Raw genomic sequence first — 17,988 nt, 5'->3', positions numbered from 1 at the left:
ATAACACAAGTCACAACATCTTTTTTCTTTTCCTTCCCCAAAGCGGTAAGATGGCATCGCTAATTACGTTCACAAAGAAACCATCGTCAACAGCAGCAGCCTGTCGCCTGGAACACCCAGTTTTGCTAAGGGATGTTGAGACTTTAAACAGATTCTGGCATTTGCCCCAAAGGATATGTGGGGAGGAGCATGAATGCAAGGCCTGTCATCCCACTGAACTTACTGGAAATCTCCATGCTTGGGAACTGGACTTTATCGGGGTCCCAGTTGAGAGGAGGGTCCCAAGGACTTCCTTACACCCCAATTTCAGCATGGGAAGGTCTGAAGTGGAGTTGGTGGGTGGGGCTGGGCCTGGGGGTCTTTGGGGATGGATGGGGCTTGCATGCATGCTGCTGCCCCATCCACAAGAAGAGAAGAAGAGGAGTTTGGATTTGATATCCCGCTTTATCACTACCTGGAGGAGTCTCAAAGCGGCTAACATTCTCCTTTCCCTTCCTCCCCCACAACAAACACTCTGTGAGGTGAGTGGAGCTGAGAGACTTCAGAGAAGTGTGACCGGCCCAAGGTCACCAGGCAGCTGCATGTGGAGGAGCGGAGACGCGAACCCGGTTCACCAGATTATGAGTCTACCGCTCTTAACCACTACACCACACTACACCACACAAAGAGACCCTAGCTCACCTGCCCCTCTTTCTGTCCTTCAATCTAGGGGAAAAGGACAGAGTGATACAGCTGCCTTTGCATGGAGCTCCTCTGCCAGCCACTTGGCTCCTTGCCCAGAAGGAGTTTCCCTTCCAGGTGCACGACAAACTGCAAAGCTGCAACCAGCATCATTTCTTGGTGTGCTACTTGTGCTGTGTACCTCTGCAGAGGGACAAGAGTGGCACTGTGGGTTAAACCACAGAGCCTAGGACTTGCCGATCAGAAGGTTGGCGGTTCGATTCCCCGCAACGGGGTGAGCTCCCGTCACTCGGTCCCTGCTCCTGCCAACCTAGCAGTTCAAAAGCACATCAAAGTGCAAGTAGATAAATAGGTACCACTCCGGCGGGAAGGTAAACGGCGTTTCTGTGCGCTGCTCTGGTTCGCCAGAACTGGCTTAGTCATGCTGGCCACATGACCCGGAAGCTGTATGCCGGCTCCCTCAGCCAATAAAGCGAGATGAGTGCTGCAACCCCAGAGTCTGCCACGACTGGACCTAATGGTCAGGGGTCCCTTTACCTTTACCTCTGCAGAGAGAGCTAGTGGATGTTCTTGATGGCTGTGGAGCTCCTTCCCTTTCAGACTTGCTTCTGTATCTTTTGGAAGTCCTAAAAGACCTCCATCGTTTGCACTTGTGCCAGTGGCTAAGGCAAATCTGCAAAGATTTGCTTGGAGAGTTTTGTCTGATATGGTCCAGAGAAACTGAGCAACCCAAAATCTCTAGATGCATCAATGCAAGCCTAGTTCTTCCCTACAAACGCATCATTTAAACACCCCCTGTTGCTTCATGACTCAGAAAGAATTGCACTGTGTTTGAAGTGACACACAGTCTATCTGTGTTGGCTGAGCCACACGTGCAAAGTCAATGGTTGTTCCTACAGCGATATTATTTTATTTGCAGTTATTAAATTTTTAACTCGTCCTTCCTCCCAAATGAGCCCAAGGCGGACTGTGCATATGTGGAGATTTCGCTTGGACTTCTTTTTCTCCCGGGATTAACACTTTTGGGGATGACCCCTGACTTTCTTTCTTAAGCAGGTAAGCAGAGAAGCTTATCTGTTGCATCTATATCACACTTTTTTCTCCAGGGAGTACATGGTTACCCCCCCCCCCCCCGTTAATCTGTACAATGACTCTGCGAGGTAGGCAAAGAGACTGTGACCGACTTCAATGAATCATAGAATCATAGAATCATAGAGTTGGAAGAGACCACAAGGGCCATCGAGTCCAACCCCCTGCCATAAATAAACAGCTTCCTGCAGTTAATGCAGAATTTCGTAGCTCGCAGCAGACTCCACCCCAAAACCAGAGAATTGCAGAGTTGGAAGGGACCCCAAGGGTCATCTAGCAATGCAGGAATAAAGGCGAGCTTTTCCCCACCGAAGAAGTTCAGCGCAAATCCTGGACAGACCAAAGGAGACCAAGGGCCAACACAGCGCTGCCCTGTACTGATCAAAGTGCAGCACTAAGCCACACAGATGCCCTTGCCTTTAAGGTTCAACTCAACCTCTAGACCAGGGGTGGGCAACTCCCAAGAGACTGATCTACTCACAGAGTTAGAAGTGATCTACCCCCTTTTTGGGGGTTCAGGGCAAAGTTGTTGAGCTTCTTTTAGGGAGGAATCATAGAATCATAGAGTTGGAAGAGACCACAAGGGCCATCAAGTCCAACCCCCTGCCAAGCAGGAAACACCATCAGAGCACTCCTGACATATGGTTGTCAAGCCTCTGCTTCAAGACCTCCAAAGAAGGAGACTCCACCACACTCCTTGGCAGCAAATTCCACTGTCGAACAGCTCTTACTGTCAGGAAGTTCTTCCTAATGTTTAGGTGGAATCTTTTTTCTTGTAGTTTGGAACCATTGCTCCGTGTCCGCTTCTCTGGAGCAGCAGAAAACAACCTTTCTCCCTCCTCTATGTGACATCCTTTTATATATTTGAACATGGCTATCATATCACCCCTTAACCTCCTCTTCTCCAGGCTAAACATGCCCAGCTCCCTTAGCCGTTCCTCATAAGGCATCGTTTCCAGGCCTTTGACCATTTTGGCTGCCCTCCTCTGGACCCGTTCCAGTTTGTCAGTGTCCTTCTTGAACTGTGGTGCCCAGAACTGGACACAGTACTCCAGGTGAGGTCTGACCAGAGCAGAATACAGTGGCACTATTACTTCCCTTGATCTAGATGCTATACTCCTATTGATGCAGCCCAGAATTGCATTGGCTTTTTTAGCTGCCGCGTCACACTGTTGGCTCATGTCAACAGAGCCATGACCCAGTGCGTTTCATGACTGAGTAGGGAATTTGAACCCAGGTCTCCCAGGTCCTGGTCTGACACTTTAACCACTACACCACACTGGCTTCCTAGAGTACTTCTGCTATGGGGCAGCTATTAAGTAGGTAAATGAAGTGCTCTTAGCCTCGGAAAAGAATGCAAAGGGAAATATGAAGGGCTTGGCCAATTAAAGGTAGCACCACACTTTTGGGACATTGGCTGCTGCTTCCAAATTAGTCCTCAAGAGTTCCCTTCTTTCAAGATGTTAATACCTTCCTCTTCCTCTGAACAGGAGTGTAGGCGATTGATGGTACAGTGGTACCTCGGGTTACAGACACTTCAGGTTACAGACTCCGCTAACTCAGAAATAGTACCTCGGGTTAAGAACTTTGCTTCAGGATGAGAACAGAAATTGCGGGAGGCCCCATTAGCTAAAGTGGTACCTCAGGTTAATAACAGTTTCAGGTTAAGAACGGACCTCCAGAACAAATTAAGTTCTTAACCCGAGGTAAAAGGTAAAGGGGGACTCCTGACCACTAGTTCCAGTCGTGGCCGACTCTGGGGTTGTGGCGCTCATCTCGCTTTATTGGCCGAGGGAGCCAGCGTACAGTTTCCAGGTCATGTGGCCAGCATGACTAAGCCGCTTCTGGCAAACCAGAGCAGCGCATGGAAACGCCGTTTACCTTCCCGCTGGAACGGTACCTATTTATCTACTTGCACTTTGACGTGCTTTCGAACTGCTTGGTTGGCAGGAGCAGGGACCGAGCAATGGGAGCTCACCCCGTCGCGGGGATTCGAACCGCCAACCTTCTGATTGGCAAGTCCTAGGCTCTGTGGTTTAGCCCACAGCGCCACCCGCATCTCTTTAACCCGAGGTACCACTGTACTAACATGGCAACACCTTTCCTCTGGAACTTGCCGTCTATTGATAATCTGCAGGCTCCTTTGTTGTTCTGTTTCTGATGCCTGCTGAAAAGGTTTTTGTTTAGACATGTCTCCCCAGACATGCTAAAAAGAATTTGGTGCCTACTTGTTTTTACCGTCTGCTGATTTTATCAGCATTTTCTTATGAATATTCCGATGACTTGTTTTATTAGGAACACCAAGAGAACGCTGCTGTTTCAGGTCAGTCTCGGAGGCAGTCCAGCATTCTCTTCTCACAGTGGTCAGTAACAACGAGGACACATACATTCAAAATTCACTTGAAACTAATCAAGTTCAGTGGAATTGACGAACTTAGTCTTGTGACACCAGCTTTTCAAAGTCCTATAGTCATTTATACCTCCAGTGTCCCGTCACAGGTAATCTCCCCCACCCCGGCGACCTCCATCAGGGTTTCCCAGTCTCCATCTATGTTTAGACTACAACTCCCATCATCCCTAGCTAGCAGGACCAGTGGTCAGGGATGATGGGAACCGTAGTCCAAAAATGGCTGGAGACCCAAGTATGGGAAATCCTACTCTAAATAAAAATAAATGAAATAAGATAGATTGATAACAACTGGGGCGCTAGTTGTCCTCTCTGTAAGAAGGGGCGGGGGTGTTGTGTGGAGGAGCATACAACCCCCCGATACAGTCGTACCTTGGAAGTCGAACAAAATCTGTTCCAGAAGTCTGTTCGACTTCCAAAACAGTTTGGAAAGCAAGGCACAGCTTCTGATTGGCTGCAGGAAGCTCCTGCAGCCAATCGGAAGCCGTGACGGACGTTCAGGTTCCAAAGAATGTTCTCAAACCGGAACAATCACTTCCGGGGTTGCAGCTTTCAGCACTCAAAACATTCGACTCACAAGTCATTCAAGATCTGAGGTACGACTGTACAAGTTTGGCAGACACTAGTCCCTAGTGACAACCAGGTCAGAGTCTTGGGTTGATGCTCTCCCGTCCCTTGGCTTTTCCTCTTCCAAGAAAGATGTGCCTTGCGAAGTGTCAGTTCTTAATCCACGGCAGTCGTCTTATCCTTCTGTCACATCTGCTAAGGCAGCCTGTTCTCTCGGGTTCTGTGGCAAACTCCAGGCTCAATTTGTCAGAACCCGGAGAATGGGAACACCTTGCAACGCAGCTTGCGGTTATTTCTTTTTCTGGAGTTCAAAAGTTCTCCTCTGTTTGCTCTGCGGCGTTAACAAGGCAGCCCCGCTTGAAGCGAGCTCCTCCTGGCTGCGGGGACAGGAGCCAGGGGTGTAGCTTCTACTTTGTTCAGAGTGGGGCACATCGTTGAGCTTTTGAAGCCCTTTCCCTGTCGCCTTTTGATGTGGGCTCCATGCAAATTCCGCGGCGGGAGGGAACGGCGTTGGTTTTGTATCGTGCACTTTGAAAAATAAAAATAAAAAGAATGCAGAAGATTCTTTATCGCAGCTTCCCGCAGTTTTTACCTGCGCCAGTTCCTGTGAAACGCCTCTGTTGTCTCCCCACCCTTTAGGCATCTCTGTTATTTGATGGAAGGAGCTCTGTGATTGCGGCTACAGAAAGTCCCACCTTCGTGGTGAGAAAATCACACCTCTCATTGCAGGGGTGCGCAGATTCCTCCACGCATTAAAAAAATGTGAGAGGAGGGTTGCCGTCTTACTCCATCGCCATGCTGTTTGGCGCATGGGAGAAGGGGCTCTGTGCTCATACTGATGTTCACAAATAAGACCTCTGTGTATGCTCAGGAGCACTATAAGCAACCATCCATAAACACATGCAGGACCCCTTTTCATGCCCATTGTCTGTGGTTCTTCCATTTTTATCCTATGTCTGTTTTTCTGCTGCGAAGACGTCCCCCACCCATTGCCATATTATTCCACAAATGTTGCATCTGGAATACATTTCTACAGATTATGGAGGTGTTTTATTGCTCCATGAGTTTAGGGTTGGGGAGTATCTTTTTCCAGCCTGGGGGGGCTGTATTTCCCTCGGGGTGATCGTCCAGTGGTGAGGGCTGCTCCTTGCTGCTGTCTGCCTTTTCACGGGATGGAATAATAATAAATAATAATAATAATAATAATAAATAAATAAATAAATAAATAAATAATTTTATTTATACCTGGCCAGAGTCGGCCTCAGGGCGGCTAACACCAGTAAAATTACAGTAAAAACATAATAGAAAAAAAACCTAATTTAAAATACAGGTTAAAATGCAATTTAAAATGCAGCCTCATTTTAAAAGTAGCCCATAGATCAAAACCATAAGGGGCGGGAAATAAAAGGGTCAGACTGAGTCCAAACCAAAGGCCAGGCGGAACAGCTCTGTCTTGCAGGCCCTGCGGAAAGATGTCAAGTCCCGCAGGGCCCCAGTCTCTTGTGACAGAGCATTCCACAAAGTTGGGGCCAGTACTGAAAAGGCCCTGGCCCTAGTTGAGACCAATCTAACCACCTTGTGACTTGGGACCTCCAAAATGTTGTCATTTGTGGACCTTAAGGTCCTCCGCGGGGCATACCAGGAGAGGCGGTCCCTTAGGTATGTGAGTCCTAGGCCAGAATAGGGCATGTCGGGGGGAAAGGCAGCAAGAACAGGGAGGAGGGCCAGAAGGGGTCTGGGGAATCGGATGCCATGGACTGGCTGGATGCAGAGGAACGGTGGGAGGTACTAGCTGGGGAACCCCCCAAGGGAACCCCCAGGAGAAGAGGGCTCAGAGCCTGGGTAGTGGTGGTGGGACGACGGTGAGTGGCCTTAGGGAAAAGAGGGAGAAGACTGGGAGTGGGAGGAGGTGTCAGAAGCTGAAAAGGTAACCGGGTTTAGTGAGCAGGAAGAGTCTGTGGCAGAGGGCAGTCCAGAAGTAGGAGAAGCAGAGGCTGGGGAGAAGTGAGATCAAGAGGCAGAGAGGATCTAGGCTGCTGAAGAAGCCAGGGTGTCTCCCCTTCCTGCTGTGACCAGAACCAGAAAAGGTATGAACAGGGAGGAGCAAAGACAGGTACGACGGTGTAGTCTCAGTGTGATGGCCTGGGAATCCGATTCAGAGGCTGAACTGGAGGAATCCCAGCCTGCACAGGAGTCCCCGCCTCCAGGGCCGGCTGAACTGGGGCAGGGCCTTGATTCTGAAGCGCCTGCACCTGTGCCGGATCCTCAGGAGCAGGCACCAGGTGAATCTACTCTGGCTCCAGAGGTGGTTGAGGACTCAGTGCCTACAGGTGAGTCTCCCCCTGGGTCCAGTAACCCTCCAGCCTCTCCTGAGCTGCAGAGGCCCTGGGCAGAGAGGCGGAGGGAACTGGTTTCTCCCAGGAGGAGTGCTCGCCTTAAGGCCAGGAGAGCCGGGTCTCCTGGGGGCCAGGACCGCCCCTGGCCTCAGAGAAGATAAAGGCCAGTCAGCCCGGTCCCAGGTTGCGGGAGCAACGTCGTTGAAGAGCTGTTTCGGCCAGCACCCAGTTCGGTTCCCCCAGAATTCCTGTCCTTGCCCGGCTCCTCGCTGTGGACCCCGCTTCACCCGTGGAGGGTCTGCCGACCCTCGACTCAGGTCCTGGACCTCGCCCCACGGTAACCTCCCCCCCTGGACCAGCACACTCAGATTGCTCAGGAAGGGCCATGGGGAGGAGGAGACCCTCACAACTGCCTCATAGGGGCAAGCTCTACTGGGACAAGTTGCTGTGCTCACTAGGCTTGGCCTTATGAACAGATCTTGGTTCCTTGAATGAAGAGTTAACTTCATTTATGCCATATGATTTATTCCTGACTTTCTTGTGACATCAACAGAGGGACCCTGGCTGGGGATTGGGTCTTGGCAAGTGCCCCATGATGCTAACTCTGGCACCAGTTTTGTGCAGCATCTCCTTGAAAGCTTCCTAGTTGGCCCCTTTAGCAGAGTCCATGCCGTTATGCATCTTTGGGCTTGCTTCCGAGGTTCTGTGCGGACCGTGAAACCCACACTGCGCCTTCTTAGGCCCTCCTCCTTTCGCCGGAAGGCCTCTTGTAAGCAAAAGGATGTTGGATCCATCTTTTGAAATGGAAGCGGCCGCATTCTGCTTGCCTTCCCCCAGAGCAATCAATCTCTTGCACCAGGGAGACGTTTGTTCTCATATGGCCGCAATGATGATGGATGCCCCCGGTCTTGGGTATTGATCATTCCTGGGAGAGAGGGATGCATAGGGCGATTGGAGCTCATATTTTGGATTTTTTTTAAAAAAAAAGAATCCTGCTCAGTGCCTGCTCACAGAGGCTTCAATACCGTATTTTTCGCTCTATAGGATGCACTTTTCCCCTCCAAAAATGAAGGGGAAATGTGTGTGCGTCCTATGGAGCGAATGCAGGCTCCTTGGCTTCAGCGATAGCAACGCAAAGCCTCCGAAGTGCAGAGAGAGCGCTCCCTCCGCGCTCCGGAAGCTTCGCGTTGCTTTCGCTGAAGCCTGGAGAGCAAGAGGGGTCGGTGGCGCACCGACCCCTCTCACTTTCCAGGCTTCAGGGATAGCCGCCTGAAGCCTTTGGAGCGCAGTGGGACCTCATGCTGCGCTCCAAAGACTTTGGGTTCCTTTTGCTGAAGCCGGGAGAGCAAGACTCTCCTGGCTTCACAGAGAGGGAGAGCTGCACAGTGCCCCTTCAGCGAAGCGGGAGGAGAAATGGAAGGGGCTCCGTTTCTCCTGCCGCTTCACTGAAGGGGCGCTGAGCAGAGAGGGGGAGAATCCCCCCCCCACCGTTCTCCCCCACCTATGGTCCAGTGCGTCCTATGGTCCGGAGCATCCTATACAGCGAAAAATACGGTAGTTCTGGTGCCCAACATTTCCAGTCAGTCGAATGTAATGGGACAAATGGACCAGTGGTTATAATTCTGTCTGAAACAGCTTCACATATGTCCCACTTGGAAAATGAGCGGGATGTAGAAGGTTCTCTTCTTGGGGTCCTGGAGAAACCCTGTCAATCAGAAAAGACAGGGTTGATCTAGGTGGATAAAAAGCATTGCTCAAGCAGACACCTTCATTCTCGTCCAGTGTTATAGGAGTGTGCCGGTCAGTAATCACACAGTTCAAAGACGGGAGTATTTGCAAAAACACAACCTCCACAGACTTGGTTGAGCGTCAGATGTAATGATCAGAGCCGCCTATTTCTGATGGTCTTCCTCCATGGAAATCAGTTGCTGAGACTGAAAACCCCCAACCTCCTTACCAGGGCTTTCCCCCAAGAAATCGCCCTTTTCATGCATCTTTTGGTTCTGGGAGTCAAGAGGGAGGGGAGCTTGTCACAGCAGCAGCGGCAGAGACCCTTGACTCTTCACCAGCCGGACTCATCCTTTCCTCTTGGCCTCCCTTCTCTCCTGCTTCAGCTTCTTCCTCTAATTCTGGACTTCTCTCAGTCACAGACTCTCCCAGCGCACTAAGCCCTGTTACATCTATTTCCTGATGGAATAGCCTTTGGACTATAATGTACAGTGGTGCCTCGCAAGACGAAATTAATTCGTTCCGCAAGTTTTTTCTTCTTGCGAGTTTTTCGTCTTGCGAAGCACGGTTTCCCATAGGAATGCATTGAAAATCAATTAATGCGTTCCTAGGGAGACCGCCTTCAGACCAGGTCCGGGGACAGTCTTTCCCCGGACCTCTTCTGAAGGCTGGTGGGGGGGGGAGGACTTTTCTCCCCACCGCCAGGCTTCAGAACAGCCTTCTGAAGGCTGGCGGTGGGAAGAAAAGCCCTTCTCCCGCCGCCAGCCTTCAGAAGAGTTCCTGCAGGGCTGCCTAGGCTGCGAATAGCAGCCTGCTGCCGGGTGCGAGGGACGCTCTGAAGCAGAGCGCCCCTCGGGCGGGGCAGACATCTGCAGCTTGGGGAGCCCTGCCGGACTTCCCCACAGGGCTCTCCAAGCTGCGGATAGCAGCCTGCTGCCCCGCACGAGGGGCGCTCTGAAGCAGAGCGCCCCTCGGGTGGGGCAGACATCTGCAGCTTGGGGAGCCCTGACTTCCCCACAGGGCTCTCCAAGCTGCGGATAGCAGCCTGCTGCCCCGCACGAGGGGCGCTCTTAAGCAGAGCGCCCCTCGGGTGGGGCAGACATCTGCAGCTTGGGGGCTCTCCAAGCTGCGGATAGCAGCCTGCTGCCCCGCACGAGGGGCGCTCTTAAGCAGAGCGCCCCTTGCGCGCGGCAGACATTCACAGCTTGGGGAGCCCTGCGGGGAACTCTTCTGAAGGCTGGAGGCGGGAGAAGGGCTTTTCTTCCCACCGCCAGCCTTCAGAACAGCCTTCTGAATGTTGGCGGTGGGGAGGAAAAACCCTCCTCCCACTGCAAGCCCCGGGAAGAGAGGAGAAGCTGCGCGCCTTCTCCTCTGTTCCCGGACCTCCCACCGCAAGCCTTCAGGACAGGTCCGGGAACAGAGGGGAAGGCGCGCAGCTTCTCCTCTCTTCCCGGGGCTTACGGTGGGAGGAGAGTTCCCCGCTGTCCCCGGAGATTTCCCTATGGGCTTTCGTTTTGCGAAGCAAGCCCATAGGGAAATTCGTCTTGCGAAGCCGCTAAAAAATCGGAAAACCCTTTCGTCTTGCGGGTTTTTCGTTTAGCGAGGCATTCGTCTTGCGGGGCACCACTGTAACTTAAACAGAAAACTTATCTTTAGAAAGATTTTTCCTCCAAAAGCATTTTATTTTAAAAATCTGATTTTAATTTTAAAAAATAATAATCTGATATATATTTTTTAAAAAAATCCGATTTTTACTTTTTAAAAGCCATTGATTTTTACCCACCCTCCTTTCTCTGTACTTCTCAATCACGGTTGTCAAAGGGCTTCTAGGGTGGACTGAGTCAGAGAAGGCAGAGTTGGGTTTCCATGGCTGGCAGAAGCCCAACAGACTCATTGCGTTAATCGAGTGCCATTTCCGTCTCAAAGGTGTCATCTCGTCAGTGGGCTTTTATCTGCCTCGGTTGTTCTGTTCCCAGTGCCTGCAAATTAGCACGGCACACCACACGCTTCCACGAGATAGGTGTGCGCGCGGTTTCTTTTTTCAAGAGCAATATAGTCATTTCACAGAAAGCAAAGGTTTGTGTTTATTAAATGAAGTGGAGCCTCTCTTATCGCCCTGATAGGGGACGGCGCCTTCCTTTCGCCCTTCAGAAAAGCCTCGGATCAAAGAGGCCGGCGGAAGGTTACGTGAGGCTTGCATGACTCACTGCGATAAATGGCAAGGCTGTCGCCCAGGAAGATGCAGGAGAAAAGCCGTTGCGGGTGTTGAGCGCACGTAACAGAAAGAGATGAATGGCCGGGCCTCTCCATAGGCACAGGTGTGACGGCCCTGGGTTTATTGACTGAAACCTCTGCTCAGCGCTTCTGCAGATAACGTGAGCCGACCAGGTCAGGGATAAGGGGAGGAATCCTGCAGCGATCTGGGCATTTGAGCGCTTCCCGAAGGTTTGCTGTTCTGCCTGGGTGAAATATACTCGGAGTCGAGAGGTGATTTCATGCTCTTTATTCAGCTCATAGTGGTGAGGAGGAATGGAAGTTCCCCCACAGTATCTGCTTTATATACATTATTTACACAATGGGCTGCACGTGATTGGCTAATTCCGGGATTCTCCTGTAGGCCAATCAGGTTGTGGATTCACTTCCATCTGGAGCTGGATTGGGTGGCTTCTGCAGACCAATCATACTGCTGCATTGTTCTAGGACCAATCAGACTGCTGCATTCTGAATCCTAGTGTTCTAAGACCAATCAGACTGCTGCATTTTGGATCCTATTGTTCTAGGACCAATCAGACTGCTGCATTTTGGATCCTATTCAACTCAGTACATAACACTGGGAAACAGACCCAAAGGAGGAGGCAGCATGGTGTAGTGGTTGGAGCAGCTGAGGATGATGGGAGATGTAGTCCAGAATATCTGTAGAGCACCAGGTTGGGTTATAGGCTAGGATTGTGGAAACTCAGGTTCAAATCTCGGCTCAGCCTTGCAGGGTAAATGATGCGAGGGCAAGCAATGCATGATGCCTTGAAATCATGGAGGAGAGGTTAGCGTGTGCACGCAAATAAATAAGTTAGGGTTGCCATATTTCAAACAGTATTTTCAAACATTATTTTTTTTTAGTTTTGCCCAAACTTGTTGAGCTTTTGGGCAAAATTGGGATGTCATACGCCCGGATTTTCCTGCACATTTTTGCCAATTTCTGCCCGGACACTGCTGTATTCCAAATATGTCCAGGAAATTCCGGACATATGGCAACCCTAAAATAAGCACAAATATCCCGTGGAAGTTCGTAATCACAGAAGAGGCTGCCTGTGGTCTCTGTGCATGACTTCCTGGAAGGAAGCAGTGAATCAGTGAATCAGTCTGTCCTCACTGGAGGCAGGTGATTCTATCCCCACCTCTGCACTGGTTGTCATTTCAGTATTAAAGCATTCCCAACAGAGCTTTCAGGGGAGGCTGCCTGTTGCTTCTCTTTATGAGTCAACGCTCTGACCTCCTAATCACAAACTCACATGGAGACACACGAGAGATTACTCTTCCGTAGTGTAAAATAAACTCAGGTGTAGGAATGAAATATACTTCCAATGTTATTTCAGAAGAAATGGAGAAAAATCACCTGTGCACATACTGTCTCTAGAAGTATATGATTTTTGATCCTTTTATTTATTTATTTTTAAAAGCATGCAGCCTAAAAGTTTAAGTTTGTTTTGCACGATTTGTTCTGCTAGCCATAGCTGAAGAACAAAGAGCACCTCAGGGCAAAAAGGGATAATTTCTGGTCCCTGTTAGGCACAGTCTGCACCATTCTTTTAAAACAGTATCGTACCACTTCAAACTCCCCCAAGGAATTGTGGGAACTGTAGTTTGATCAGGGTGCTGCGAGCTGTTAGGAGACCCTTCTCCCCTCACAGAGCCACAGTTCCCAGAGTGGTTAAACCATCAACCCCTCTTCCCAGGGAACTCTGAGGCCTTAAGCACAACTTGGTTTCTGGGATGTTGCCATACCTATTCAGGCATACCTCACGCCATTGTTAAAAGGGCTAGAAACCTGTTTATGAAAAGCAAGCAATCTAGGCGGCTGACACCCTCATAATGCTGAACTTTGTGTCTGATACTAACATTCCTCACAGGTGCTGAATAGGCAGCAAACTCCAGTCGCACTGAGATGGACTGATAACATTCAGCAATGTTTGTTCCCGAAATGATTATGTTTGGGTGTGCGGCTGTAGCAATTTGCGTTCTAAACATGGCAGGTGAAAATAATTCCTACGTCCAAGAGCAGACATTTTCTTGCACGGCCAGGGCATGTTTTCAATATCTGTTACAGCTCCCATTTTAAAACTTTGGATTTTGGAAGCCCAGCAACAAAGCTGGGAACTTGTTCCAAGCTCAGACTTTTTCAGAAAATTAAAATTTGAACTGCTTATTGTTTCCACCCACTACCCACCTGCCCCTTCTCAGAATTGTATATCCGACTGAGATTCATGCATTGCAAAGGATTTATTTGCACCTCTTGTTTTAGAGAGCAGACATGAGATCACAAGTGGCGAATGACTTGTGGCACTCCAGATGTTGGACTCCAGTTCCCATCAGCCCTTGCCTGTGTGGCAAGTGGTCAGGAATGATGGAAGTTGTAGTTCAGCAACATCTGGCGGTGTAAAGGTAAAGGGACCCCTGACCATTAGGTCCAGTCGTGACCGACTCTGGGGTTGCGGCGCTCATCTCTCTTTATTGGCCAAGGGAGCTGGCGTACAGCTTCCAGGTCATGTGGCCAGCATGACTAAGCCGCTTCTGGCGAACCAGAGCAGCGCACGGAAATGCCATTTACCTTCCCGCTGGAGCGGTACCTGTCTATCTACTTGCACTGGTGTGCTTTCGAACTGCTAGGTTGGCAGGAGCAGGGACCGAGCAACGGGAGCTTACCCCGTTGTGGGGATTTGAACCGCCGACCTTCTGATCGGCAAGTCCTAGGCTCTGTGGTTTAACCCACAGCACCACCCGTGTCCCACTCTGGAGGTGTAACCTGCCCTAAATTAGGGTAAGGGAGGGCTTTAGATCAGCAGTAGAGCACCTTATTTGCATAATATTTTAATAACAACTTTATTATTTGTACCCCACCCATGTGACTGGGTTGCATGAAGCTGAGAAGGTGCTTGATGATCCCTCAAGGAGTGAGAGATTGGTGGAGCAGTCTCAGGACCCAATCGTGCCATAATAAGTGGAAAGAAAAAACAAGTTTCTCTCTCCCCCCCCCCCCCGTGCCTCTTTGGTCTCAATTAATCTTTAGACGTGAAAAAGGCAGAGGGAACTCAGGCACATTAAAGGCAGATTTATCACAGCATGAATTCCCAAACACAAGAGTCCATTTCATCATACCTTTCTGGCTTTGGCAGGCAAACAGCTGCCGCTCTTCTGCAATCTTGTTCAGGTGTCAGCTTCTTGTTGTGAAGTTGCAAAAGCTTCTGCTTTGTTGCAGTGCGCTGACTACGTACTGAGGTTTCTTTGAGGTGCGGGAGGCATTGTGCGCTGGTGTGTGCATATATGTGATTGCTAAGAACATTAGTAGACCCCTGGCTGGGTCAGGCCAGTGGCCCATCTAGTGCAGCATAGTGGCCAACCAGATGCATATAGACATATAGCCATAGGCTTTTACTCCTATCATTTCTCTAATCTTCTTTTAAAGCCATCTGAGTTGGTGGGCGTCCCTGCCTGGTGTGCTTTGCTAACTGGTCTTCAGGAGAGAGGGTGAATGGCAAAAGCCATTAGAAGAGGGAGAGAAGAAATTGTCCCAGGTTAAATAAATAAGGGAAACCCATCAATCAATCTTTTTTAAAAATGAGTTTGTTGTTTAATATTTAGTTTGTACATGCTTCCCATCAGTGTTTGATGTGCTTTGTATTTCAGAGGATTGGGAATTCATAAACAAACAAGCAGACACATACTTTTGGTCTTTACGAATTGACGGGATGGGAGATGCGCTACCAAAGGCTTTCAGTTTCAGGCAACAACAACAACAACAACAACTTATTGTTTATACCCCGTCCATTTGGCTGGGTTTCCTCAGCCACTCTAGGTGGTTCCCAGCAGAATATTAAAAACACGATAAAACATCAAACATTAAAAACTCCCCTAAACAGGGCTGCCTTCAGATGTCTTCTAAAAGTCTGGTAGTTGTTGATTTCCTTGACATCTGATGGGAGGGTGTTCCACAGGGCGGGAGCCACCACCGAGAGGGCCCTCTGCTTGGTTCCCTGCAACCTCACTTCTCACAGTGAGGGAACCGCCAGAAGGCCTTTGGAGGTGGACCTCAGTGTCTGGCTAAACGATGGGGGTGGAGACGCTCCTTCAGATATACACGTGCATTGCTAGGCTAAAGGCATAGTCAGCTATTCATCCTCACCTTCACCTTCCTCCCTATCCCTCTGTATCCTCCTCCCGGATCGAATTCACTGGGCACAAGGCTTGTCCCTTTACTGCGAGTTTGCCAAGCGCCATGCACGTGGGTGCTGCTTTGCAGATAATATCCATTAATAGCAATTAATCTGGCACTTTCTGATAACCGGGGCGAAATGGTCGGCACGGCTCCCATGTAGCGAAAGCATAACTCGAGGAAGCGTTGTGCAGAAAGATCAGGGCCTGCAGTTTGTGAACGACCGCAGCTGCGGCTGATCCAGGCAACGGGGATGCGATTGTAGGCCTGTGCTTTTCGTTCGATCCGGGTTCAAGAGCTGCTGCATAACCTGCCCTGCCCCAGCTTGTAAGCAAGGCACCCTGTGCAGAAGATGTAGAAGACATGGTCCAGTCCAGTCTTCCCCAATTCGGTGCCTTGGACTACAACTCCCATCAGCCCCAGCTAATGCAGCTGTGCTGATGGGATTTGTAGTCCAAAAGACCTGGAGGGCAATAGGCTGTGGGGAGGGCTGTCTCAGCCAAGAGAGCATGTGTGCTGCTCAATGGGAAATCCCCTGATTCGAATCTTCTTTCAGCTGTGAATTCCCAGGGTGGTTTCTTAAGTAAGTCATTATAATCTCTTGGCCTCAGTGCCCCCGTCTGCAGTATGGGGATAATGCTGACCTGCCGAACAACAGGGTTAGTCTTACAGATCGCCGAGATAGAGTGTGTGAACCACTCTGAACAGACGCATAGCACTGGCGTTAGTCACAGTTGGGAACAGTTTTGAACTTGCACCCTGCTATTACCGGCGTGCTTCTAAACTTTCTGAATCAGTCATGCCCTCAAAGAAAAGCTCATGTTGGGACTTTTTGAAATTAGTGAAGTGCGAGGACTCGGGGAGGGTCCCAAAGGGGGGGCGGGAAAGGTGGCGATTTGGGTGGCCAAATGTGTGTGTGTGTGTGTGTGTTGATTGAGATCCTCACTTTTCTCAGTGGCCCAGAAACCTGATGGTTGTTACAGGGAGCTGAGTGGTGGGTTAGTGGGTGCTCTGTGGAAAGATGGGGGCATTAACCCCCCACCTCTGTGCTGCATCAGAGAGTTAATGGCTGGGTGTACAGGGCAAAGTTTGAGAGTCGAGTGCATGGAAAGAATTGTGCCACCTCCTCCCTGGGTTCCTGCTCCCTGGGTTGCCACAGTAGTAGCATCATTCCCCCCACCCCACAGGTGCTGTTGTTGTTTAGTCATTTAGTCGTGTCCGACTCTTCGTGACCCCATGGACCAGAGCACACCAGGCACTCCTGTCTTCCTCTGCCGCCCGCAGTTTGGTCAAACTCATGCTGGTAGCTTTGAGAACACTGTGCAACCATCTCGTCCTCTGTCGTCCCCTTCCCCTTGTGCCCTCCATCTTTCCCAACATCAGGGTCTTTTCCAGGGAGTCTTCTCTTCTCATGAGGTGGCCAAAGTATTGGAGCCTCAGCTTCAGGATTTGTCCTTCCAGTGAGCATTTAGGGCTGATTTCATTCAGAATGGAGAGGTTTGATCTTCCTGCACCACCCCACAGGTAGGGGGAGCCAAAGAAACAGAGGTTAGATCGGAGCTGAGTTGGTTAAAGGCATGCTTTTCCTGCAGAAGGTCCCAAATTCAATCCCTGCCATCCCTTATTAAAATGAACCAAGGAAGAGATGATAAGCAAGGATCAGTTTCTGGCATATATTAAAATCCGATCTAAGGCAGCTTCCTCTTCCTTTCTGTTCCTTGGACCCATTCTCTCACGCTTTTAATGGTCCGTTCCCATGAATGGAATCTGTCACACATGTAGATGTTGTCTGCAGGGTGTTCTTTTGTTTTTAAAAGGAGATTGTTTTTAAAAGCATATTTTTTTTTGCATATCTTGGGCGCAGGGGGTGTCCTCCAAGTTATATCTCTTTGCACCATTCCACTTCTTAAATTGCTTGCCACAGGGCTAACAGGGCTACCAGATTTTTGTTATTGACTTGTAACAGCAGGGGGTGTTTGGGATTGGGGCAAACTTTTCTCAGATAGGCAGCCAGCCGTGTAGTCTCCCGGGAAACTTTGTTCCATTCCTCCATCTCCCCAAATACCCAGCCACTACTCCTTGCCCGCTGAGCAGGCTCAGTTTAGTTTGAGCTTTCCCGGCACCCTCAAACACTCCCCATTATTTCCCTCCCCCCCCCCAATGATGATGATGATGATGATTGCATTTGCAAATCTTGGAGTTCCCTCAAGCAGGCATGCACCTCTTTCTTGCTCTCAAGTGGGCGGGTGGCAGCACCTTTTGTTATATTAAAACCTATACTCTGAGAATGAGTCTGCTGTTAGTATCATGTTGATGTCCTTTCCCCCATACAAAGAGCTTTTACGGGTTTTTTACCATGGGAAAATCCTGGAAGTCGGGGGTAGCGAAGTCGTTTGTTGGATCACGGCTTCCATCAACTAGTGGCCCAGGATGATGAAAGTTATAGTCTAGAATAATAACAATAACAATAATGATAATTTATTATTTAGACCCTACCCATCTGGCTGGGTCTCCCCAGCCACTCTGGGCAGCTTCCAACAAAGGATTAAAATACAGTGCTCTGTTAAACATTAAAAACTTCCCTAAACAGGGCTGCCTTCAGATGTCTTCTAAAAGTCTGGTAGTTCTTCTTCTCTTTGACATCTGATGGGAGGGCGTTCCACAGGGCGGGTGCCACTACCAAGAAGGCCTTCTGCCTGGTTCCCTGTAGCTTTGCTTCTCGCAATGAGGGAACCGCCAGAAGGCCCTCGGAG

At 49.9% G+C, this 17,988-nt stretch overlaps 2 long non-coding RNA genes across 3 annotated transcripts in view; one reads left to right on the top strand and one right to left on the bottom strand.

Moving 5' to 3' along the window:
* The window catches only part of LOC309349160, an 88,146-nt gene that overhangs the window by 9,727 nt on the left and 60,431 nt on the right, over positions 1-17,988 (bottom strand). The gene's annotated exons all lie outside the window — the stretch shown is intronic.
* LOC309349113 overlaps positions 1-17,988 on the top strand; it is a 144,730-nt gene that overhangs the window by 88,166 nt on the left and 38,576 nt on the right. Inside the window, exon 4 of one of the 2 annotated variants that reach the window (XR_014159725.1) lies at positions 44-332. The exons of the other annotated variant lie outside the window; for it this stretch is intronic. This is a non-coding gene — a long non-coding RNA (uncharacterized lncRNA). Of the gene's footprint in view, positions 1-43; positions 333-17,988 lie in introns of those variants that run through there. 2 annotated transcript variants of the gene reach the window in all.

The sequence above is a fragment of the Podarcis erhardii genome, assembly GCF_964252035.2.
Source record: "Podarcis erhardii genome assembly, chromosome: 8".
Taxonomy (NCBI): Eukaryota; Metazoa; Chordata; class Lepidosauria; order Squamata; family Lacertidae; genus Podarcis; species Podarcis erhardii.
Note: the sequence above shows the minus strand (reverse complement) of the source record. Positions and strands in the feature narration are given on the sequence as shown.